This window comes from Ranitomeya imitator, chromosome 3, assembly GCF_032444005.1.
Source record: "Ranitomeya imitator isolate aRanImi1 chromosome 3, aRanImi1.pri, whole genome shotgun sequence".
In the NCBI taxonomy this organism is placed as follows: domain Eukaryota; kingdom Metazoa; phylum Chordata; class Amphibia; order Anura; family Dendrobatidae; genus Ranitomeya; species Ranitomeya imitator.
The window spans coordinates 520,835,501-520,859,634 of NC_091284.1; positions in this window are offsets into that span (position 1 = coordinate 520,835,501).

Sequence of the window (24,134 nt, forward strand, 5' to 3'; positions counted from 1 at the left end):
CAAAACCATATTCAAGAAGTTTATTAACCCTTCTGGTGCTTCACAGGAATTTTTTGAATGTTTAAATAAAAATGAACATTTAACTTTTTTTCACAAAAAAATTAATTCAGCTCCAATTTGTTTTATTTTACCAAGGGTAACAGGAGAAAATGGACCCCAAACATTGTTGTACAATTTGTCCTGAGTATGCCAATACCCCACATGTGGGGGTAAACCACTGTTTGGGCGCATGGCAGAGCTCGGAAGCGAAGGAGTGCCATTTGACTTTTCAATGCAAAATTGACTGGAATTGAGATGGGACGCCATGTTTTGTTTGGAGAGCCCCTGATGTGGCTAAACATTGAAACCCCCCACAAGTGACACCATTTTGGAAAGTAGACCCCCTAAGGAACTTATCTAGAGGTGTGGTGAGCACTTTGACCCACCAAGTGCTTCACAGAACTTTATAATGTAGAACCGTAAAAATAAAAAATCATATTTTTTCACAAAAATTATCTTTTCACCCCCAATTTTTTATTTTCCTAAGGGTAAGAGAAGAAATTGGACCCCAAAAGTTGTTGTGCAATTTGTCCTGAGTACGCTGATACCCCATATGTGGGGGTAAACCACTGTTTGGGCGGATGGGAGAGCTCGGAAGGGAAGGAGTGCCGTTTGACTTTTCAAAGCAAAATTGACAGGAATTGAGATAGAACGCCATGTTGCGTTTGAAGAGCCACTGATGTGCCTAAACATTGAAACCCCCCACAAATTACACCATTTTGGAAAGTAGACCCCCTAAGGAACTTATCTAGAGGTGTGGTGAGCACTTTGACCCACCAAGTGCTTCACAGAAGTTTATAATGCAGAACCGTAAAAATAAAACAAAATTTTTTTCCCACAAAAATTATTTTTTTAGCCCCCAGTTTTGTATTTTCCTGAGGGTAACAGGAGAAATTGGACCCCAAAATTTGTTGCCCAATTTGTCCTGAGTGCGATGATACACCATATGTGGGGGGAACCACTGTTTGGGCACATGGGAGGGCTCAGAAGGGAAGGAGTGCCATTTGAATGCAGACTTAGATGGAATGGTCTGCAGGTGTCACATTGCGTTTGCAGAGCCCCTAATGTACCTAAACAGTAGAAACCCACCACAAGTGACACCATTTTGGAAAGTAGACCCCCTTAGGAACTTATCTAGATGTGTGCTGAGCGCTTTGACCCACCAAGGGCTTCACAGAAGTTTATAATGGAGAGCCGTAAAAATAAAACAAAAATTTTTTCCCACAAAAATAATTTTTTAGCCCCCAGTTTTGTATTTTCCCGAGGGTAACAGGAGAAATTCGACCGCACAATTTGTTGTCCAATTTGTCCTGAGTGCGCTGATACCCCATATGTGGGGGGGAACCACTGTTTGGGCGCATGGGAGGGCTCGGAAGGGAAGGAGCTCCATTTGGAATGAGGACTTAGATGGAATGGTCTGCAGGTGTCACATTGCATTTGCAGAGCCCCTAATGTACCTAAACAGTAGAAACCTCCCACAAGTGACACCATTTTGGAAACTAGACCCCCTAAGGAACTCATCTAGATGTGTTGTGATAGCTTTGAACCCCCAAGTGTTTCACTACAGTTTGTAACGCAGAGCCGTGAAAATTAAAAAAAAAAATCTTTCCCCCCAAAATTATTTTTTAGCCCCCAGTTTTGTATTTTACCGAGGGTAAGAGGAGAAATTCGACCCCAAAAGTTGTTGTCCAATTTGTCCTGAGTACGCTGATACCCCGTATGTTGGGGGAAACCACCATTTGAGCGCATGGCAGAGCTCGGAAGGGAAGGAGCGCCATTTGGAATGCAGACTTAGATGGAATGGTCTCCAGACGTCACATTGCGTTTGCAGAACCCCTAATGTACCTAAACAGTAGAAACCCCCCACAAGTGACCCCATATTGGAAACTAGACCCCCCAGGGAACTAATCTAGATGTGTTGTGAGAACTTTGAACCCCCAAGTGTTTCACTACAGTTTATAACGCAGAGCCGTGAAAATAAAAAATCTTTATTTTTCCCACAAAAAATATGTTTTAGCCCCGAGTTTTGTATTTTCCCAAGGGTAACAGGAGAAATTGGACCCCAAAAGTTGTTGTCCTATTTGTCCTGAGAACGCTGATACCCCATATGTTGGGGTAAACCCCTGTTTGGGCACACGGGAGAGCTCGGAAGGGAAGAAGCACTGTTTTACTTTTTCAACGCAGAATTGGCTGGAATTGAGATCGGACGCCATGTCGCGTTTTGAGAGCCCCTGATGTGCCTAAACAGTGGAAACCCCCCCAATTATAACTGAAACCCTAATCCAAACACACCCCTAACCCTAATCCCAACAGTAACCCTAACCACACCTCTAACCCAGACACACCCCTAACCCTAATCCCAACCCTATTCCCAACCGTAAATGTAATCTAAACCCTAACTGTAACTTTAGCCCCAACCCAAACTGTAGCCCTAGCCCTAACCCTAGCCCTAACCCTAATCCTAACCCTAGCCCTAACCCTAGCCCTAGCCCTAACCCTAGCCCTAACCCTAACCCTAGCCCTAACCCTAACCCTAGCCCTAACCCTAGCCCTAACCCTAACCCTAGCCCTAACCCTAGCCCTAACCCTAACCCTAACCCTAGCCCTAACCCTAGCCCTAACCCTAACCCTAGCCCTAACCTAAGCCCTAACCCTAGCCCTAACCCTAGCCCTAACACTAACCCTAGCCCTAATGGGAAAATGGAAATAAATACATTTTTTTAATTTTTCCCTAACTAAGGGGGTGATGAAGGGGGGTTTGATTTACTTTTATAGCGGGTTTTTTAGCGGATTTTTATGATTGGCAGCCGTCACACACTGAAAGACGCTTTTTATTGCAAAAAATATTTTTTGCGTTACCACATTTTGAGAGCTATAATTTTTCTATATTTTGGTCCACAGAGTCATGTGAGGTCTTGTTTTTTGCGGGACGAGTTTACGTTTTTATTGGTAACATTTTCGGGCACATGACATTTTTTGATCGCTTTTTATTCCAATTTTTGTGAGGCAGAATGACCAAAAACCAGCTATTCATGAATTTCTTTTGGGGGAGGCGTTTATACCGTTCGGCGTTTGGTAAAATTGATAAAGCAGTTTTATTCTTCGGGTCAGTACGATTACAGCGACACCTCATTTATATCATTTTTTTATGTTTTGGCGCTTTTATACGATAAAAACTATTTTATAGAAAAAATAATTATTTTGGCATCGCTTTATTCTCAGGACTATAACTTTTTTATTTTTTTGCTGATGATGCTGTATGGCAGCTGGTTTTTTGCGGGACAAGATGACGTTTTCAGCGGTACCATGGTTATTTAAATCTGTCTTTTTGATCGCGTGTTATTCCACTTTTTGTTCGGCGGTATGATAATAAAGTGTTGTTTTTTGCCTCGTTTTTTTTTTTTTTTTCTTACGGTGTTTACTGAAGGGGTTAACTAGTGGGCCAGTTTTATAGGTCGGGCTGTTACGGACGCGGCGATACTAAATATGTGTACTTTTATTGTTTTTTTTTTATTTAGATAAAGAAATGTATTTATGGGAATAATATTTTTTTTTTCATTATTTTGGAATATTTTTTTAAATTTTTTTTTACACATTTGAAAATTTTTTTTTTTACTTTTTTACTTTGTCCCAGGGGGGGACATCACAGATCAGTGATCTGACAGTTTGCACAGCACTCTGTCAGATCAATGATCTGACATGCAGCGCTGCAGCCTTCACAGTGCCTGCTCTGAGCAGGCTCTGTGAAGCCACCTCCCTCCCTGCAGGACCCGGATCCGCGGCCATCTTGGATCCGGGGCTCGAGCAGGGAGGGAGGGAGGTAAGACCCTCGCAGCAACGCGATCACATCGCGTTGCTGCGGGGGGCTCAGGGAAGCCCGCAGGGAGCCCCCTCCCTGCGCGGTGCTTCCCTGCACCGCCGGCACATCGCGATCATGTTTGATCGCGGTGTGCCAGGGGTTAATGTGCCGGGGGCGGTCCGTGACCGCTCCTGGCACATAGTGCCGGATGTCAGCTGCGATAGGCAGCTGACACCCGGCCGCGATCGGCGGCGCTCCCCCGTGAGCGCCGCCGATCGCGCTGGACGTACTATCCCGTCCATGGTCATAGGGGCCCATCCCACATGGACGGGATAGTACGTCCGATGTCAGAAAGGGGTTAACATTGAAAACGCATGCATTTTGTTGTGTACGCGTTTGGTCGCGTTTTCAATCGCATGCGTTTTTTTACTGCATGCGTTCATTTTCAGAAATGCAACTTGTAGTATTTTTGAGAGGCGTTTTTTGGACACATAAAAACACATGCGTTTTCATGCGGTTTTTGGGGGGTCAAAAAATACATTGGGGTCAATGGGGACGCATGCGTTTTTTTGAGCTAAGGTTGACTAGAATGTAGATAAGGTTGTCTAGACACTGATAAGCCTCCCCCCTAGCAGCAGGGTGATAAAAGGAAGTTTGGGGGAAGTTTCTGGTCACTTCTCATCAGACTCCAAAGAAGACAAGACACTGCCAGGACGCATTGGTGGACAAGACCCAGAGCAATGTGAGTATATCCTAGCCAATGCATTTATTTTAAATTTTTTGGATCTACATGTCCTAATTTCTTCCTTTCTTTCAACATGCATCAGAATGTCTTCTGCGGAGTCTTCATCTGATGAGGAGTTTGAGCCATGTCAGTCAGAAGTGGATCATGTGAGTGAGGTTAGTTTTTTGTCCTTCAGCTTGGTAAGTATTGACTGTCACATCGACACATGAGACAATTTGATTTTTTTTTTTTATAGAGAACTTCTACTGAAGGACAGAGAGGGACGGAGCAGCGGAGTCAAGGTCCGGTGGGAAGACGGCAGCGGGTATGTATACAAGGCAGACTGTCCTCATTGTAATATTCTTGAATCTTCCTTTCTGTACCCTTGATTTTCTTTTAATTTTTCTTGTATGATCCTTTTCTGAAAGTTGACTTTCATATTCATGCCATTTCTCATCTTCTGGTATTTTTTTTTTCCTAATGTGATTGAGCAAACTTATATGATTTTCTTTTAATTTTAGGTTTCACAACGGGACGATGACCGGATCGATAATGACTTCCTGATCACCCTGGTCCAGGAGCGAGTCCCGTTGTGGGACAGCCGGGATCCACAGCACGCAGTCAACAGTACGCTCCGTCGGTTGTGGAGTGAGGTGGCCCAAGCGTTGTGGGATGGCTGGGAGAATGCCCCGCCACGGGTCCGTAATGCATTTGGTAAGTATTGCAATGCAGTGTGAAGCAGCAGAGACCTTGGCCGTGCTCTCTTGACTGTGTGTGATGAAAGAAACTTTTTGTAGTTTCTGTCATCACACACAGTCAAGAGAGCATGGCCAAAAGTCCATTTTCTGACCATTATATTTTATTGTTATTTCACAGTGGACAAAATAAGAACACGGCGTTCCATGAAGGACCGCTTCAACAAGGACCTTCGCGCAGAGAATCGTGCTGCAAGTGGTTCCGGAGCAAGGCACCGGCTCTACAAGTACCATAGAGTGCTGTCCTTTTTAAGACCGGTCCTTCTCATGAGAACGTAAGTATTTCTCACATGCTTCCGGTTGTATTGCATTGACATAATATGTCATTTTAAATTCCACAGGATGTACCGTCTTGTTATATTTTGGTATTAATTTTCTGTTTTCTTTTTTCACAGCACACACAGCACGACTGTCGCAACAGGTTCTGGAGCGGTCCTTCAGCCGGCAGCCACGGACCCGTCCCAGCCATCCAGAAGCGCAGCAGCAGGTGGGCCTTCCACACTCACTGGAGACCAGGGAGCTGGCCCATCAGGTATTCCCCTTTCGCAGTCCTCTTCCACTGCATCCATTTTTGCGGGCTCATCCCGGCAGCAACAGAGGGCTTCGGATAGGTCACTCATGCCCGAGTTTTTGCACTTGAGCTCGGTTTTTCACGAAGCAATCAAGGCTTTAGGTGACAGAATGGATGTTTCACATAACCTCTTAAATTGCCGGATCCAGGATGTCACCAAAAGCCTTGATCAAGTTAAAGCCGACCTCCAGAGGCCAGCTCGTCATTTTTTTAACCAAATACAGCAGGGCATGTCGGAACACCTTAGCCCTGATCTCCAGCTGAGTGTGATGCAGGCCTGCAATGCTGCTTTTGTGCAGGCTATGCAGCAGAGTCAGAGTCGCAATTTACAGCAGACAGTGGCGGCATATCCAACTGTGCCGTCACTGTCACGATGAACCACCATTCCTACCTCTGCTGCATACCACTGCACGGCCACCTCTATTCCATCCACAAGTGTACTCCACTAAAGCGCCAACACGATGACGAGAGCTATTGGACATCCCACCACCACCACCGTGCCAACCGCTGCTCCGGCTTGGACCTCCTCCGCTGACACCACGATGCCGCAGGACCCTGGCGTGGCTTTTCGTCTCGGCCCCCTCCCGATGCAGCAGGACCTAGGCATGGCATATCGGACCGCCCCCCCCCCCCCGATGCAGCAGGACCGAGGTATTGCTTTCCGGGTAGGACACCCCCCGATGCAGCAGGACCCAGGCATGGCGTATAGGACCGCCCCCCCCCCACGATGCAGCAGGACCCAGCCATGGCTCTCCGGGCAGGACCCACCCCGATGCAGCAGGACCCTGCCAGGGCTTTATGTTCCCCCCCACCAGCAATGCAGCGGGACCCTGGGAAGGCATTATGTTCCCCCCTCCAGCAATGCAGCAGGACCCTGGGAGGGGTTTATGTTCCCCCCCCCAACGATGCACCAGGACCCTGGCAGGGCTTTATGTTTCCCCCCCACAACGATGCAGTTGGACTCTAGCGTTACCGAGCAATCCACAATGGAAACAGACTGTGAAATTGTGGAGCCGGACCCTGACGTGTCTCCCGCCAACACACAACAAAATATTAGCCCAAGAAGACATCCCCCTACCAGGAAAACACAAAGGAAAACTCAAAAAACACATAAAAAACAAAAAACTCTTAGTAATCCTCCCCCATCACCTACCGATGTGTCTGTATTGTCTGTTGTGTCTCACCCTTCCAGTGCGTCTCAAGCCTCTCATGTGTTAAGCCCCATCCCCGAACTTCCAGAGCCTTCCAGTTTTATTGCCCCTTCTCCTGCCACCTCTGCCTCCTCCACGGTGAGCCAGGCTTCAGTTCTTAACACCCCCTGGTTACGTCACTCTACCCCAAGCCGTCGCGGTACAACGCGTCGCGGTACAAAAAAATAAATGTTTAAATTTCTTTGTTAACTCAATAAAAAAGTGAATTTGCAACAATTATGTTTGGTTTATTGTGTCTTTCACCGCTGTCAATACACACCAATAAACTTCGCCACACACTTATTCTTTTGGCCAAAACATATCTCCAGTAGTATAAAATACAAGACTACATCTATATGTGTTTCTACAGTATACAGATATGAGTTGGCCCAAAAAATATAAGTTATTTCCATACTCTTTTTTTTGTACCTAGTGTGACAGTACAAAGAGAAAATGGTGGAAATCAAGTTCAGTACTCAACTGAACAGGTCAGATGTCCAAAAACTCATAAGTTAAGACACCTGACCTATTGAGTTGATTACTGCCTTGTATATTCACCATATTCTCTTATTTATATCTAACAAATGATGTGAAAATGATTGTCACACGCTACATATCTATGCTCACCTGGCCAGGTGTAAGAAATTGTGAATTCATGAGCATGTATATGTTTATCATGAATTCATTATTTCTTACACTTGACTTGATGGGTATAGAGAGCGTGACAGTCTTGACTCAATGACGTCAACAAGATTACCAATAAATCAACATGGTTACCAATAAATCAACATGGTTTCCATTATTAGAAGTATGCGGCCAGTGTTTTATATCATTATTTGAAAACCAAAATAGGGAGTGCAACAATATAAGAGGTAAATTATGATATTAAAATAATAACTATTACCTCATCATCTATCACCCACTCCTGGTTTTGGATTACAAAATATGATATACATACATATCTACTGCCCGTCTTTGGTCAACCTTTGTCTAGAGAGGAAAAAGATAGGAGACACGGTCAACACAACCAACACTCAAGTTTATTAATTTGAAAATTTTTTATCAGTATTTAATAATTGGTAAAGATAAACATACAACAGGACATTTTCACAACATTGTCCTGCCATGACACCCGTCCAATATCGGAAACAAAATAGGCCGCAAATTGGTCCCGCATAAGACCAACGGCTGCAGTTGACCACATCGGGTGATGCTGAAAATCAGGCAGTGGGTGTGAAACTGGTTCATCCAGTTCAATGTGTGGTTGCTCCTTAGCAATGAGGTAATTGTGTAGAACCACACAGGCTTTGACCACCTCGTCCACTGTTTCCACTTTTAGATTTATGGCTGTTGCAAGAATGTGCCATTTAGCAACCAGAATGCCAAAGGTGCACTCTACTGTTCTTCTGGCCCTGGTCAGTCTGTAGTTGAAGATCCTTCTAGTGTGGTCCAAGTCCCTACTAGAATATGGCTTCAGGAGATTTTCACACATCTGGAAGGCCTCATCCCCAACCATAACAAATGGCAGTGGTGGGCCTTGAGTGTTGGGGAGAGGCAGTGGAGGGGGGAAATTAAAATTGTTGCCATACACCCGATGGCCCATATCCGAGCTCTTAAAAGTCTGGGAATCATTGCCACGGCCAAAAGCTCCAATGTCCACGGCGATGAAGCGACACTCCGCATCCGCTATTGCCATGAGCACTACCGAAAAATATTTTTTGTAGTTAAAAAACTCAGATCCGGTTCTGGCAGGTTTGATAATGTGGATGTGCTTTCCATCCACCGCCCCTAAACAGTTGGGGAAATCACACACGTTCAAAAATGTATCTGAAATTTCACGCCACATGTCCACAGTGGGTACTGGTATAAACTCCTCACGGAGTACATTCCATAATGCACGACAGGTGTCCACAACGATTCCGGACAGGGTTGATATTCCGAGGCGGTATTGGAAGTGGAGGGAAGATAAACGCTCTCCTGTGGCAAGAAATCTAGGAGAAAAAGAAACCAAAAAAAAAAAAATTTAAATCTACTCTTTTTATGGTGTGTTTAAAAATAACAAAAAGAAAAAAAAAAACATAAAATACATGTCATAACCAAAATTTGGACTGTCATTGGTTTAGTTTTGGAACGTACCGTAATGTCACTAGCAGACGTACCTCGGGTGGAATCGCTCTACGGAGCCGTGTGTCCTGTCGCCGTATGGATCCTTGGACACGAGACAGCAAATCCCGGAACGAGTCTTGCGACATTCTCGTGTAATCCTGGAATTTCTCCGGGTTGGCATTCAGCTCCGCATAGAGCGTGTGATAGGCTCCACGGCTCTCACGCACTTCAATGATGGGATGCTTCCAAAAACGCCTACACTGTCTCCTTCTCCATCTTTGGCGGTTTTGGTCTTGCTCCCAAGCAAAAGCACAGGCCAGGAAAATATTGAAGCTGAAATCCAGGTTGAAATAAAAGCTCTCCATGGAAAGATCCATCATGACACCGGAAACAGTAGCAAGCTGTGAAAATTTCTGTACCCCTAGGGTCAATATATAGAGAGACAATCATATACGCCCTCTCTATTCCCATTGGTTGTGTCTGGTTATCTTTTTTTGGCTCCTTTATTTTTGGGGGGAAATGTTAAAAAAAACGCAAACGCATGCAAAAACGCATGTAAACATGTGTAAACGCTGCACTTTTTGGATGCATGCGTTTAACGCATGCGTCAAAAAAACGCAGCGTTTACACGCGTTTACATGCGTTTTTTCACCATGCGGTTTTTTTTAAACGCATGCGTTTAAAAACGCAAGTGTGAAACCAGCCTTACAAATGATCTAACATACTCACTTTATGGTTATGAGTATTGTTGAGCATTCCGATACCGCAAGTATCGGGTATCGGCCGATATTTGCGGTATCGGAATTCCGATACCGAGTTCCGATATTTTTGTGATATCGGGAATCGGTATCGGGATTAAGATTAATGTGTAAAATAAAGAATAAAAATAAAAAATATTGATATACTTGTCATGTGACCGCTCAGCGACCAATCACAAGCCGCGACGTCATCGAAGGCCCTTTACGCGCTCATTCTTCGGAACGAAAGCAAGGCGGTTGCAGCGGTGACGACCAGGCCGCGTCAGAGGGTAAGTATATCAATATTTTTTATTTTTATTCTTTATTTTACACATGAATATGGATCCCAGGGCCTGAAGGAGAGTTTCCTCTCCTTCAGACCCTGGGATCCATTACAGGATACCTTCCGATATTTGTGTCCCATTGACTTGTATTGGTATTGGATATCGGTATCGGCGATATCCGATATTTTTTGGATATCGGCCGATACCATCCGATACCGATACTTTCAAATATCGGACGGTATCACTCAACACTAGTTATGAGATAACGTTTGTTATAAATAAAAAAGCATTTTACTGTATGTTTAACAATGCATAATTCATATGTATTGCTTACTATGCTCAAAATTCTTGGATATAAATGTGTATGTACTACAGTTTATTTTGTTGTTAATAAACAAATTAAAAAAAAACACTGAATTTTGTCATCATTTTTTTTCCTGTGTAGGCTTTGTTTGTCGGATTCCTAAAACTATTGGGAGGAAACAATCTGCTTTGATGTTTCTGATATACAGAACACAGAGAAAAGATGCAATCTTGCTCCCCTATCTTTATATAGCACACCCAAAGTTAGCCTCTGCATAGAGGCCATTTTACAGTAGTACTGAGCATTGTAGTTGCGAGTCCAGCACCAAGGTGAGATAAAACTTTCTTTTTTACACTGGTTCTGTAATTTTATCCCTCAGCTGAAAGGTAATTTTGTCTCTCAAGACAGATTTTCAGAGTTAAGGCCTCTTTCACACTTCAGTTATTTGGCGTCAGTCTAAAACCGCCATTTTCCTCAAATAACGGATCCGTCATTTTTTTTGACGGATCCGTTATTTTCCCATAGACTTGCATTAGTGACGGATTGTGACGGATGGTCGTCCGTTCCATCCGCCATGCGACGGATCCGTCGACATTTGGCGGACGTTTTCTGAAAATAGACGGACATTGGAACGTTTTTTGTCAACGCCGAAATGGCGGATCGCGACGGATCCGTCGCGTCCGCCATTCCATAGAATGGGCGCCTATGGGCGACGGATCTGCCGCAACCGTTTTTTCGGCGGATCCGTCGCCCCAATCCGTTTTTTCAATTGCGCATGCTCCAAAAAGTAGATACTTCTCCCAGACAACCCCCAAGTAACGGATCCGTCAAAAAAACGGATTCGTTAGAACCGTTTTCGCAACAATTGTGACGGATCCGTCAATCCGTCACTATGTCGGAAGTGACTGACGCCAAAAGACTGAAGTGTGAAAGAGGCCTAATATGTTCAAGAGCTGGAGGAGAAGTGGCTCACACGTGGAAAATAGAGCATTTTTTTCCAGATATGTTATACCACAAGGTTTCTTCTAATTACTTGTACTGTAGATTTATGCAAAAATTATTAAAATGACAGTGCCCATTTAGGTGGTTTGTGAATAAATACCATTAAGTAAAAGAACGTTACCATCTTCTGTCCATTACAGCCTAGTCATTTGTTTTCACTTGGTGATAGACAATTCTTGAGTAGCTGAACAAAATATTTGAGGTCTCAGAAAGGCAACTCTTTTTTTTTATACTGTGCTAGGACATATCAGTGTCACGGTAGATCCCCCTCTAGATTGAGAATCCTGTTTTATATTGTTAACTAATGCTATGTGTTTGAATGGGCACTATTAGGCCGGACATGAGCGGAGGCTTTAGAAGCCTACTTGTAATGATCAGTTTATCACCAGGCTGCCTTCATTTTTTGAACAGGGTATGTATATTTCTGTTCCTTATAAGTTATACAACCTGATTCTGAGATACTAACACTTTTTTATAGATTGTATAGAGTATTTATACTTCTCAACAGGAAATAGAAGAAAGTTAGAACACCTCCATATCTTGACAAATCATCAAGTCACCTTTGTTCATTGCTTTCTTGTAGAAGTCTGTTATGAACTTCAATTATGTGTGAACAAGCACAGAAGGTACAGATTTGGGCAAAACAGACACAATTGTTGTTAGCATGTATAGAAATACAACAATTTTCTGCAATGCTTAATTAATCTTTGCATTTCTATTCTCAGTATATTGTTCTGTTCACCTTGGGTTATGCTTACTTCAGTAACTGACTGCGCAACCTGCTGATATGTAATTGGCTGTGCTTATTTCAGATTAATTCTACTGATTCAGATGCTGATCTTTTTAGTTTATGATGTACTCCTTTTCATAATATCTATAACTCTTCATTTTTTTAAAGCCTTTAATAAGACTATGTTCCCTTCGTGCTTTAAATCTCTGTTGCTGATGTAGCGGTAGCACTGATAAGGAATCTGAAATGCAGCAAATATTGTAACCTTTACATGTTTCATGCCTCTCCGTCCTCTGTTCTAATAAAGCTTCTAGAAATGGATGACTCAAAGTCACCTGAAAACACGACTGGGTGGTGTCAGGAGCATATCCTGAGAAATGTATCTATTCCTTCTGACAAAAATGATCCTGCCTTTATTGAGTACAGCACAGGATTCTTCCTTCTTATCATTTTTTAAAATAAATTCTATGAAAGAAGCCTACCATGTGATTGATGCTGCACAAACCATAGGCAGCAAGAATCAAGGTCAGACTAATTACAAATACCTATGTTTCACTTGGAAATGTTCTGGCGATTCAATGAAAACATTCTTTAGTCTAGGTTCACATTAGAGTTTCTGTGCGCAGAGTATCATCTGCACGCCAAAACGCATTTTTACGCAGTTTTTTATCTGCATGACTGCAAAAAAAGCTGCGTGTGCATGCAGTTGCATGCGTTTTTGCATGCGTTTGCATTGTTTATGCGCATGCATGCGATATTTCTTAATGGGCGTGGCATATGGGATTTCTATACATAGACCCTGCACAGATGAAATCCTCATCTTTTGATGTTGTATCCTGCTGCAAGATGGATCTTAGCATGGAGACGTTCAATCTGAATCTGGATATATCATTGAAATTGGCTTTTGCTTTTGCTGTGGCTTGTCAGGAAGAAAGGAGTTGAGAAAGACGGAGAAGACGTTATCGTCGCTATTGGCAACACCCATTGTTGAAGTCCGAGAGAGCCGTGGAGCCTAACACTCATTGTACACCGAGCTTCGTGAAAACTCGTAAAAAGCTTTTTGAATACACGAGGGTGTCTGAACAGAGCTTCGATGAATTGCTGCATCATGTGCGAGGATCCATCACCAGGCAGGACATACAACTACGTAGAGCAATTCCTGCTGAGGAACATCTGTTGGTGACCCTAAGGTACATAATTTAAAAAAGAAACACCTGTCAGTAATATTCTTGTTATAAAAGCCATGCACTGATTTTTTTCCCCCATTTTCTTTTCCACAGATTCCTGGCTTTTCCAAACTGTGTGAGGGCTGCGGACGGCTAACACATTCGGATTCTAAAATCTGCTTGAAGTGGACCCGAGTACCATGGCCGTATTTGCCACTAGGCACATGAGGGCTGCACCTGAGCAAGGTCTTTTTTAATTGTTTTAGTTATTTATTAACGAGCACCCGCCTGTCCACCCACCATCCCCCCTCACTCCCTCCCCTCCTCGAAGACGACATAGTCACCCTCCTCCAGCGGTGCCTGCAGCTCCGTTGTCCTCAGCGCCGGCAGCTCGTCCTGTGCTCACAGCGGTGATGTGGTACCGCTCATTAAGGTGATGAATATGGACGCATATTCATCACCTTAATAAGCAGTACCATGTGACCGTTTACACAGGAAGAAGCTTCGGCGCCGGGAGTCGGGACAGACGTGTAGGACAGGGACTCCGTTCAGTGCGCTGTGAAGAGGGTGAGTATGACGGTAGGAGGAAGGAAGATGGGGGAGGATGAAGGAGGACGGGGGAGCCACGCATACAAGATGGGAGGGGGGAACTGGAGCCACGCATACAAGATGGGAGGGGGGAGCAGAGCCACGCATACAAGGTTGGGAGGAGGGGGGAAGCGGAGCCACACATACAAGGATGGGAAGGGGGAAGCAGAACTACACATACAAAGATGGGAGGAAGAGGGAAGCGGAGCCATGCATACAAGGATGGGAGAATGGGGGAAGTGGAGCCACGCATACCAGGATGAGAGGAGGGGGAAGCGGAGCCACACATACAAGGATGGGAGGAGGGGGGAGCAGAGTCACGCATACAAAGAAGGGAGGGGGAAGCAGAGCCACGCATACAAAGATAGGAGGAGGGGGGAAGTGGAGCCACGCGTATGAAAGGTGAAAGGTGGCAGATGAGGTTTAACAATGATAAATGTAAGGTTATACACATGGGAAGAGGGAATCAATATCACCATTACACACTGAACGGGAAACCACTGGGTAAATCTGACAGGGAGAAGGACTTGGGGATCCTAGTTAATGATAAACTTACCTGGAGCAGCCAGTGCCAGGCAGCAGCTGCCAAGGCAAACAGGATCATGGGGTGCATTAAAAGAGGTCTGGATACACATGATGAGAGCATTATACTGCCTCTGTACAAATCCCTAGTTAGACCGCACATGGAGTACTGTGTCCAGTTTTGGGCACCGGTGCTCAGGAAGGATATAATGGAACTAGAGAGAGTACAAAGGAGGGCAACAAAATTAATAAAGGGGATGGGAGAACTACAATACCCAGATAGATTAGCGAAATTAGGATTATTTAGTCTAGAAAAAAGACGACTGAGGGGCGATCTAATAACCATGTATAAGTATATAAGGGGACAATACAAATATCTCGCTGAGGATCTGTTTATACCAAGGAAGGTGACGGGCACAAGGGGGCATTCTTTGCGTCTGGAGGAGAGAAGGTTTTTCCACCAACATAGAAGAGGATTCTTTACTGTTAGGGCAGTGAGAATCTGGAATTGCTTGCCTGAGGAGGTGGTGATGGCGAACTCAGTCGAGGGGTTCAAGAGAGGCCTGGATGTCTTCCTGGAGCAGAACAATATTGTATCATACAATTATTAGGTTCTGTAGAAGGACGTAGATCTGGGTATTTATTATGATGGAATATAGGCTGAACTGGATGGACAAATGTCTTTTTTCGGCCTTACTAACTATGTTACTATGTTACTATGTATAAGGATGGGAGGAGGGGTGAATCGAGCCATGCAAACAAGGATGGGAGGAGGGGTGAAGCGGAGCCACGCAGTCAAGGATGGGAGAAGGGGGGAAGCGGAGCCATGTAAACAAGGATGGGAGGAGGGGGAAGCGGAGCCACACATACAAGGATGGGAGGAGGGGGGAATGGAGTCACGCATACAAGGTTGGGAGGGGGAAGCAGAGCCACGCATACAAAGATGGGAGGGGGGAAGCAGAGCCACGCATACAAAGATAGGAGAAGGGGGGAAGTGGAGCCACGCATACAAGGATGGGAGGAGGGGTGAAGCAGAGCCATGCAAACAAGGATGGGAGGAGGGGTGAAGCAGAGCCACGCAGACAAGGATGGGAAGAGGGGGGAAGCGGAGCCATGCAAACAAGGATGGGAGAAGGGGGAAGCGGAGCCACACATACAAGGATGGGAGGAGGGGGGAATGGAGTCACGCATACAAGGATGGGAGGAGGGGGAACGGAGCCATGAATACAAGGATGGGAGGAGGGGGGAAGCGGAGCCACGCATACAAGGATGGGAGGAGGGAGGAAGCTGAGCCATGCATACAAGGATGGGAGGAGGGGGGAAGCTGAGCCACGCATACAAGGATGGGAGGAGGGGGGAGGCAGAGCCATGCATACAAGGATGGGAGGAGGGGGGAAGCGGCACCATGCATACAAGGATGGGAGGAGGGGGGGAAGCGGAGCCACACATACAAGGATGGGAGGGGGAAGATGAGCCACGCATACAAGGATGGGAGGGGGAGAAGCGGAGCCATGCATACAAGGATGGGAGGAGGGGGAGCGGAGCCACGCATACAAGGATGGGTGGAGGAGGAGCAGAGCCACTCATACAAGGATGGGAAGGGGGAAGCAGAGCCACGCATGCAAGGATGGGAGGAGGGAGGAGCAGAGCCACGCATACACGGATGGGAGGAGGGGGAGAGGAGCCACGCATACAAGGATGGGAGGAGAGTGAGCGGAGCCACGCATACAAGGATGGGAGGAGGGGGGAAGCGGAGCCACGCATACAAGGATGGGAGGAGTGGGGAAGCAGAGCCATGCATACAAGCATGGAAGGAGGGGGGGAGCGGAGCCACGCATACAAGGATGGGAGGAGGGGGGAGCAGAGCCACGCATACAAGGATGGGAGGAGGGGGGAGCGGAGCCATGCATACAAGGATGGGAGGAGGGGGAGCAGAGCCATGCATACAAGATGGGACAGGGGAACCATGCATACAACAGGGGGAGTCACACAGAGCAGGACAGGATGGGGGGAACCACACATACCAGGATAGGAATGAGGGGGCAATACATACCCGGCTTATACTCGAGTCAATAAGCTTACCCAGTTTCCGTGGCAAAATTAGGTGACTCGGCTTATACTTGGGTCGGCTTATACTTGAGTATATATGGTATGTAATATATACACATGTATGTGTGTGGCTGTATATATATATATATGTGTGTGTAGCTTTGTTGCCATAAAAGGAGGGGGCCCAGACACAGTTCTTGCACAGGGGCCCCAAGCTGTCAGTGTCCGCCCCTGCCCAGGGATCAATTGCACTCGCATCTTACAGAAGTGAGTACAATTGAGGCTCTGACTGCCGGATCAGAGCGATGTGAGCAGCGTGATCAGATCATGTGATCACGCTGCTGACATCGTTCACTCGCGTAGAGGCGAACACTGGTGGTAAGTGCTCCAGTGGATAAGACACAGAAGATTAAGTGCACGGGGGGAAAATTTGAGTGGGGATGGGGGGATTTATTATGTGTGGAGGATTTGAGTGAGGATGGGGGTTTTTAATGTGTGGGGTGAGATTTGGAGTGGAGATCGGGGGATTTAATGTGTGTGAAGAGATTTGAGGACACAAAATGAAGAGCAAAAGGGGAGATGGGAAAAGTACGGGGAATGAGGGGCATGTATGAGGAAACAGTACTGCGGGAATGGGGCATGTATGCGGAAACAGTACTTGGGAATTGGGGGCATGTATGAGGAAACAGTATGGGGGAATGAGGGGCATGTAAGAGGAAACAGTACTGGGGAATGGGGGGCATGTATGAGGAAACAGTACTGGGGGAATGGGGGGCATGTATGAGGAAACAGTACTGGGGAATGAGGCATGTATGCGGAAACAGTACTGGGGAATGGGAAGCATGTATGCAGAAACAGTACTGGGGGAATGGGGGCATGTATGAGGAAACAGTACTGGGGGAATAGGGCATGTATGCGAAAAACAGTACTGGGGAAATGGGGGGCATGTATGAGGAAACAGTACTGGGGGAATGAGGCATGTATACGGAAACAGTACTTGGGAATGGGAAGCATGTATGCGGAAACAGTACTGGGGAATGGGGGGCATGTATGAGGAAACAGTACTGGGGGAATAGGGCATGTATGCGGAAACAGTACTGGGGAATGGGGGCATGTATGTTGAAACAGTACTGGGGAATGAGGGGCATGTATGAGGAAACAGTACTAGGGAATGGGGGCATGTATGCGGAAACAGTACTGGGGAATGGGGGGCATGTATGAGGAAACAGTACTGGGGGAATGAGGCATGTATGCGGAAACAGTACTGGGGGAATGGGGGGCATGTATGAGGAAACAGTACTGGGGGAATAGGGCATGTATGCGGAAACAGTACTGGGGAATGGGGGGCATGTATGTGGAAACAGTACTGGGGAATGAGGGGCATGTATGAGGAAACAGTACTAGGGAATGGGGGGCATGTATGCGGAAACAGTACTGGGGAATGGGGGGCATGTATGTGGAAACAGTACTGGGGAATGAGGGGCATGTATGAGGAAACAGTACTAGGGAATGGGGGGCATGTATGCGGAAACAGTACTGGGGGAATGAGGCATGTATGCGGAAACAGTACTGGGGAATGGGAAGCATGTATGCGGAAACAGTACTGGTGGAATGGGGGGCATGTATGAGGAAACAGTACTGGGGGAATAGGGCATGTATGCGGAAACAGTACTGGGGAATGGGGGGCATGTATGTGGAAACAGTACTGGGGAATGAGGGGCATGTATGAAGAAACAGTACTAGGGAATGGGGGGCATGTATGCGGAGACAGTACTGGGGAATGGGGGCATATATGAGGAAACAGTACTGGGGGAATGGGGCATGTATGCGGACGCAGTACTGGGGAATGGGGAGCATGTATGAGGGAACAGTACTGGGGGAATGGGGGGCATGTATGCGGAAACAGTACTGGGGAATGGGGGGCATGTATGAGGAAACAGTATGGGGGAATGGGGGGCATATATGAGGAAGCAGTACGGGGGAATGAGGGGCATGTATGAGGAAACAGTACTGGGGAATGGGGGCATATATGATGAAACAGTATGGGGGGATGGGTGCAGGCAGTATGGGGAGCGATGGGGGAATCTATGTGGACACAGTATGAGTAGCGATGTGAAAAATGTATGTGGACAGAGTATGGGGTGAAGATGATGGGATGTGTGGAGACAGTATTGGGAGTCAGGTGAGCAGTCAGTATAGAAAGTGAGGGAGTAAATATATGAGGAGACAGTATGGTGAAAAGGAGGGATGTGAGAGGAGACAGTATGAGGACGGAGGGGAATAGTGTGAGGAGACAGTATGGGGGGACAAAAGTGAGTGGGCACAGAATAGAAACTGAGTAGTGGGTTCGTAGCATGGGGGGACAGTGTAAGGGCACAGCCAGGAGGCGACAGTATACCAAGGAGGGGGAGTGTGATGAGAGAATACTGTATAAATTCTGGGCCCTATAAGGGGGACACAGTGTAAGATGACAGTGTGAAGAGGGGGCCAGTATGGAAAGGAGAGGTCAGTGTGAAGAGCATGTACCATAAGAGGGACAATGTGGGGGTCATATTTTCTGCAGACAATATAGTGAGGGGCAATTTTTTATTCAAGAGCATTATAATGACACTTGTATCTTTAAGGGCATCATGTGGAGATTTTCTGCAAAAGAGCGGAGAAGATGGAAGTCTGCAGAGACGGCTGTGGATGAGAAAACGCATCATGGAGTCTGGACAAGATGAAGAAAACAAGGAGATCGGCTCCAGAGATGACATCATTTATATGGTACCTGGATGTAAATGTTATTTGTGATATTGACTAATTCTCATGTTTTTATTTATGTTAGGAGCATTAAAGGGAATGTCCAGGTTTGTAATGAGTCTGCAGTCATTCTATGTGATTGCAGACTTCTGAATTCTCACAGTGCGCACTGCACGCTGTCAGGATTCTCTCGTGCTGGCGATTTACATACATGTGGTCACGTGCTGATTATACATGTGTGGCCCCAGTCAATGAAAATGAACTGAGTGAGGCCGGGCACGTCTAGTCAGAATGTGGTCAGAAGTATACAAATCACATGCTTGTGCTGACATGACTGTCCACCGGCAAGGGAGAATCCTAAAAGTGTGCAGTGCATTAGTTGTGAGAATTCTGTAGCCTGAGATGTCAGGATTCAGCACTGCAGGTTCCAGTAGTCGTCACATGGACACTTCACTCATATGCGATTTTCATACTTGTGGTCCTGTGACAACGAGCTTTTCTTCCTGCCCAGTTTTTCACAGAACATTGAGAGCATTAGGGAGAGGAGCTCGTGGGTACATGACTACGCGTTCAAATCACATACAGTTAGGGCCAAAAATATTTGGACAGTGACACAAGTTTTGTTATTTTAGCTGTTTACAAAAACATGTTCAGAAATACAATTATATATATAATATGGGCTGAAAGTGCACACTCCCAGCTGCAATATGATAGTTTCCACATCCAAATCGGAGAAAGGGTTTAGGAATCATAGCTCTGTAATGCATAGCGTCCTCTTTTTCAAGGGACCAAAAGTAATTGGACAATGGACTCTAAGGGCTGCAATTAACTCTGAAGGCGTCTCCCTCGTTAACCTGTAATCAATGAAGTAGTTAAAAGGTCAGGGGTGGATTCCAGGTGTGTGGTTTTGCATTTGGAAGCTGTTGCTGTGAGCAGACAACATGCGGTCAAAGGAACTCTCAATTGAGGTGAAGCAGAACATCCTGAGGCTGAAAAAAAAGAAAAAATCCATCAGCGAGATAGCAGACATGCTTGGAGTAGCAAAATCAACAGTTGGGTACATTCTGAGAAAAAAGGAATTGACTGGTGAGCTTGGGAACTCAAAAAGGCCTGGGCGTCCACGGATGACAACAGTGGTGGATGATCGCCGCATACTTAATTTAGTGAAGAAGAACCCGTTCACAACATCAACTGAAGTCCAGAACACTCTCAGTGAAGTAGGTGTATCTGTCTCTAAGTCAACAGTAAAGAGAAGACTCCATGACAGTAAATACAAAGGGTTCACATCTAGATGCAAACCATTCATCAATACCAAAAATAGACAGGCCAGAGTTAAATTTGCAGAAAAACACCTCAAGAAGCCAGCTCAGTTCTGGAAAAGTATTCTATGGACAGATGAGACAAAGATCAACCTGTACCAGAATGATGGGAAGAAAAAAGTTTGGAGAAGAAAGGGAACGGCACATGATCCAAGGCACACCACATCCTCTGTAAAACATGGTGGAGGCAACGTGATGGCATGGGCATGCATGGCTTTCAATGGCACTGGGTCACTTGTGTTTATTGATGACATAAGAGCAGACAAGAGTAGCCGGATGAATTCTGAAGTGTACCGGGATATACTTTCAGCCCAGATTCAGCCAAATGCTGCAAAGTTGATTGGACGGCGCTTCATAGTACAGATGGACAATGACCCCAAGCATACATCCAAAGCTACCCAGGAGTTCATGAGTGCCAAAAGTGGAACATTCTGCAACGGCCAAGTCAATCTCCAGATCTAAACCCAATTGAGCATGCATTTCACTTGCTCAAATCCAGACTTAAGACGGAAAGACCCACAAACAAGCAAGACCTGAAGGCTGCGGCTGTAAAGGCCTGGCAAAGCATTAAGAAGGAGGAAACCCAGCGTTTGGTGATGTCCATGGGTTCCAGACTTAAGGCAGTGATTGCCTCCAAAGGATTTGCAACAAAATATTGAAAATAAAAATATTTTGTTTGGGTTATGTTTATTTGTCCAATTACTTTTGACCTCCTAAAATGTGGAGTGTTTGTAAAGAAATGTGTACAATTCCTACATTTTCTATCAGATATTTTTGTTCAACCCTTCAAATTAAACGTTACAATCTGCACTTGAATTCTGTTGTAGAGGTTTCATTTCAAATCCAATGTGGTGGCATGCAGAGCCCAACTCGCGAAAATTGTGTCACTGTCCAAATATTTCTGGCCCTAACTGTATGTCCTTGGCGGGGGGTAGGCCAAAATGAATTCTTGCCCCGGGTGCCAGAAACCCTCGATACACATCTGCCGGTATGCTACTGTGAGCGGTGATTACCGGGTCCGGTGGAGGGATGTCTGTGCACAGGCAGTGAGGCAGGGACAGAGAGAGAATGGAGACCCGGAGACTGCCTGCCCAGTCTATGCCGTAGCATGGAGCCCTCATTATCATTGGAATATGTCAGTTAATAAATTGTTTTTCTAAAGCTTTATAGTGTAGTTTTAGGTCAGGGAGGGATGGTTAGGATGAGCTAGCAAGGTGCAGGTACAGGTAGTGATGGCTACCTGTGTTCACGTGCGGCACTTGCGGATTTGCACTTGCGGAGAGACAAAAAAACACTGCTAGCAGCGTTTTTTTCCATTGCTGTAAGTACCGCATTTGCCGGATCGCTGCAAAACCACAAGTGCCGCACATGTCCGCAAGTCCTATAGGGAATGAATGAGTCCGAACGCACTGTTGCCGTAAGTGATCCGTTACGCGGCAAATGCAGGAAAACTGCCGGATCTGCTGCAAAAGGCTACTTTCACATCAGCGATTTATGGCAAAGTCACTGCCGATCGTGTCATACTCACCAATGGGGAGGCAGCACTAAAAGTGCCTAGGGCAGTGGAAACTCTAAATACGGCCCTGCCGAGTACTTCAATTAACCAGGAAGTAGAGAAAGGTTGAACTCTAATCAGCGTCAGAATGGGACCTAGGAGGAAAGTTTGAGTTAATATTCTGTGGACACTTCCTTTTAATCTTCACTTCAAAGATTTAATCCACTTCACAGATTATCAACCACTCATGATAGACATTGTAGAGCTCACTGGTATATATCTCCCAAATCTACATCTTAGTTCTGGCATTGAATCGAAGAACGAGGTAGCTCAGGATGAACAGTCCAACTATGAAACAGCGAAGAAGCCCAGAAAATTCATATAAAATATAACTACATTTGGGGTGATTAGTCATTAGGTTACCAATATAATTAGAAATGTAAATTTTAATTGCAGGGGAAAATAATTCAAATCTTACAAATACTAACAGTTCATTATTGCAACTCAGATACTAATATTTCATTATTGCAACTAGTTTTCTGAGAAGAATTGCTGGACTGGAAAATGTAATACTACTGTGTTGAGAAAATAGAGCTTATAACAACATTGTGCACCTAGAAGAGACCTATCACTCAACGGTTTCTATCAAAAGCTATAGTTCTCTGTCACTCCCTAATTTACACCAATAAGGCATGTCATCTGCCAGTCCTCCACAACATGGACGACCCTGTAGTGTCGATTGTCCACATGCTTTAATACTGTCTATGACAGCTGATGTCACCTAAGTCTTCTACAGAAAGGATCTGGTGTCAGTGGCCAATACACATGTGGGAAAAGCATCTGCCAATCTTTAGTTGGGCCTGGACATCTCTGAAGGGCTTATATTTGTTTTTGCCAAAACCAGATACAGTATCTATAGTTCACATGTAGATTGTTGCCGGGGAGTATTTTTTTTTCTTCTTTTTGTATAAACCTATAAAATACACTCAAAACTGTGGAGAAAGGGCACCTTACATTATGGCTTAAGGTACCGTCACACTCAGCGACGCTGCAGCAATATAGACAACGAGCCGATCGCTGCAGCGTCGCTGTTTAGGTCGCTGTAGAGACGTCAAACACAGCAGCTCCAGAACGATGCAGGAGCGATCCAGTGACGTAACGGCGACTCACTTATCGTTGTAGCTGGTTGTTAGCTCCATGTAAAACATTGCTGGCATCGTTGCTTTTGTTGTCAAACACGACGATACATGCCGACCTGACGACCAAATAAAGTTCTGGACTTCTAGCTCCGACCAGCGATATCACAGCCACAGGGGGATCCAGATCGCTGCTGCGTGTCAAACACAACGAGATCGCTATCCAGGACGCTGCAACGTCACGGATCATTGTTGTTCTCGTTGTAAAGTTGCTGAGTGTGAAGGTACCTTTAGAATTAAGGACCAATCATTCATCATTAGGGACTAGCAGTTTTTTATGCTTTCTGTGCAGTTGTTTTCAAGTTCTAAAGGTGTCCGAGTCCTATACCAAGCACAATCTCCTTTCAGGTAAACTTCTGCTCTGGCCGCAATCAAATGTCCGTGTCGCACGTATGTGTGGTATTCGTTATTTTTATGGATGCAACACGCACCCATCATAATCTATGTTGCTGTTCACATGTTCATGTTTTTCACAAACCATGTGTCCTTGCAAAACGCATGAAGACATGTTCGTTCTGATTAAAATGGACAATACAAGTCTGTGGGGTGCGTGAAAAACGCGTACTGTACAGAACAACGATGGTATTATTATTATTATTATTAATAATTCATATAGCATCATTAATTCCATGGTGCTGTACATGTGAAAAGGGGTTACATACAGGGTTATAGATATCGTTAACAGTAAACAAATTTACAATGACAGACTGGTACAGAGGGGAGAGGACCCTTTCCTTGCCGACTTACATTCTTTGGGATAAAGGGAAAGAGACAGGAGGTCAGTGTGCTGCAGCACTGGTGGTGGTGAAGAGGCAG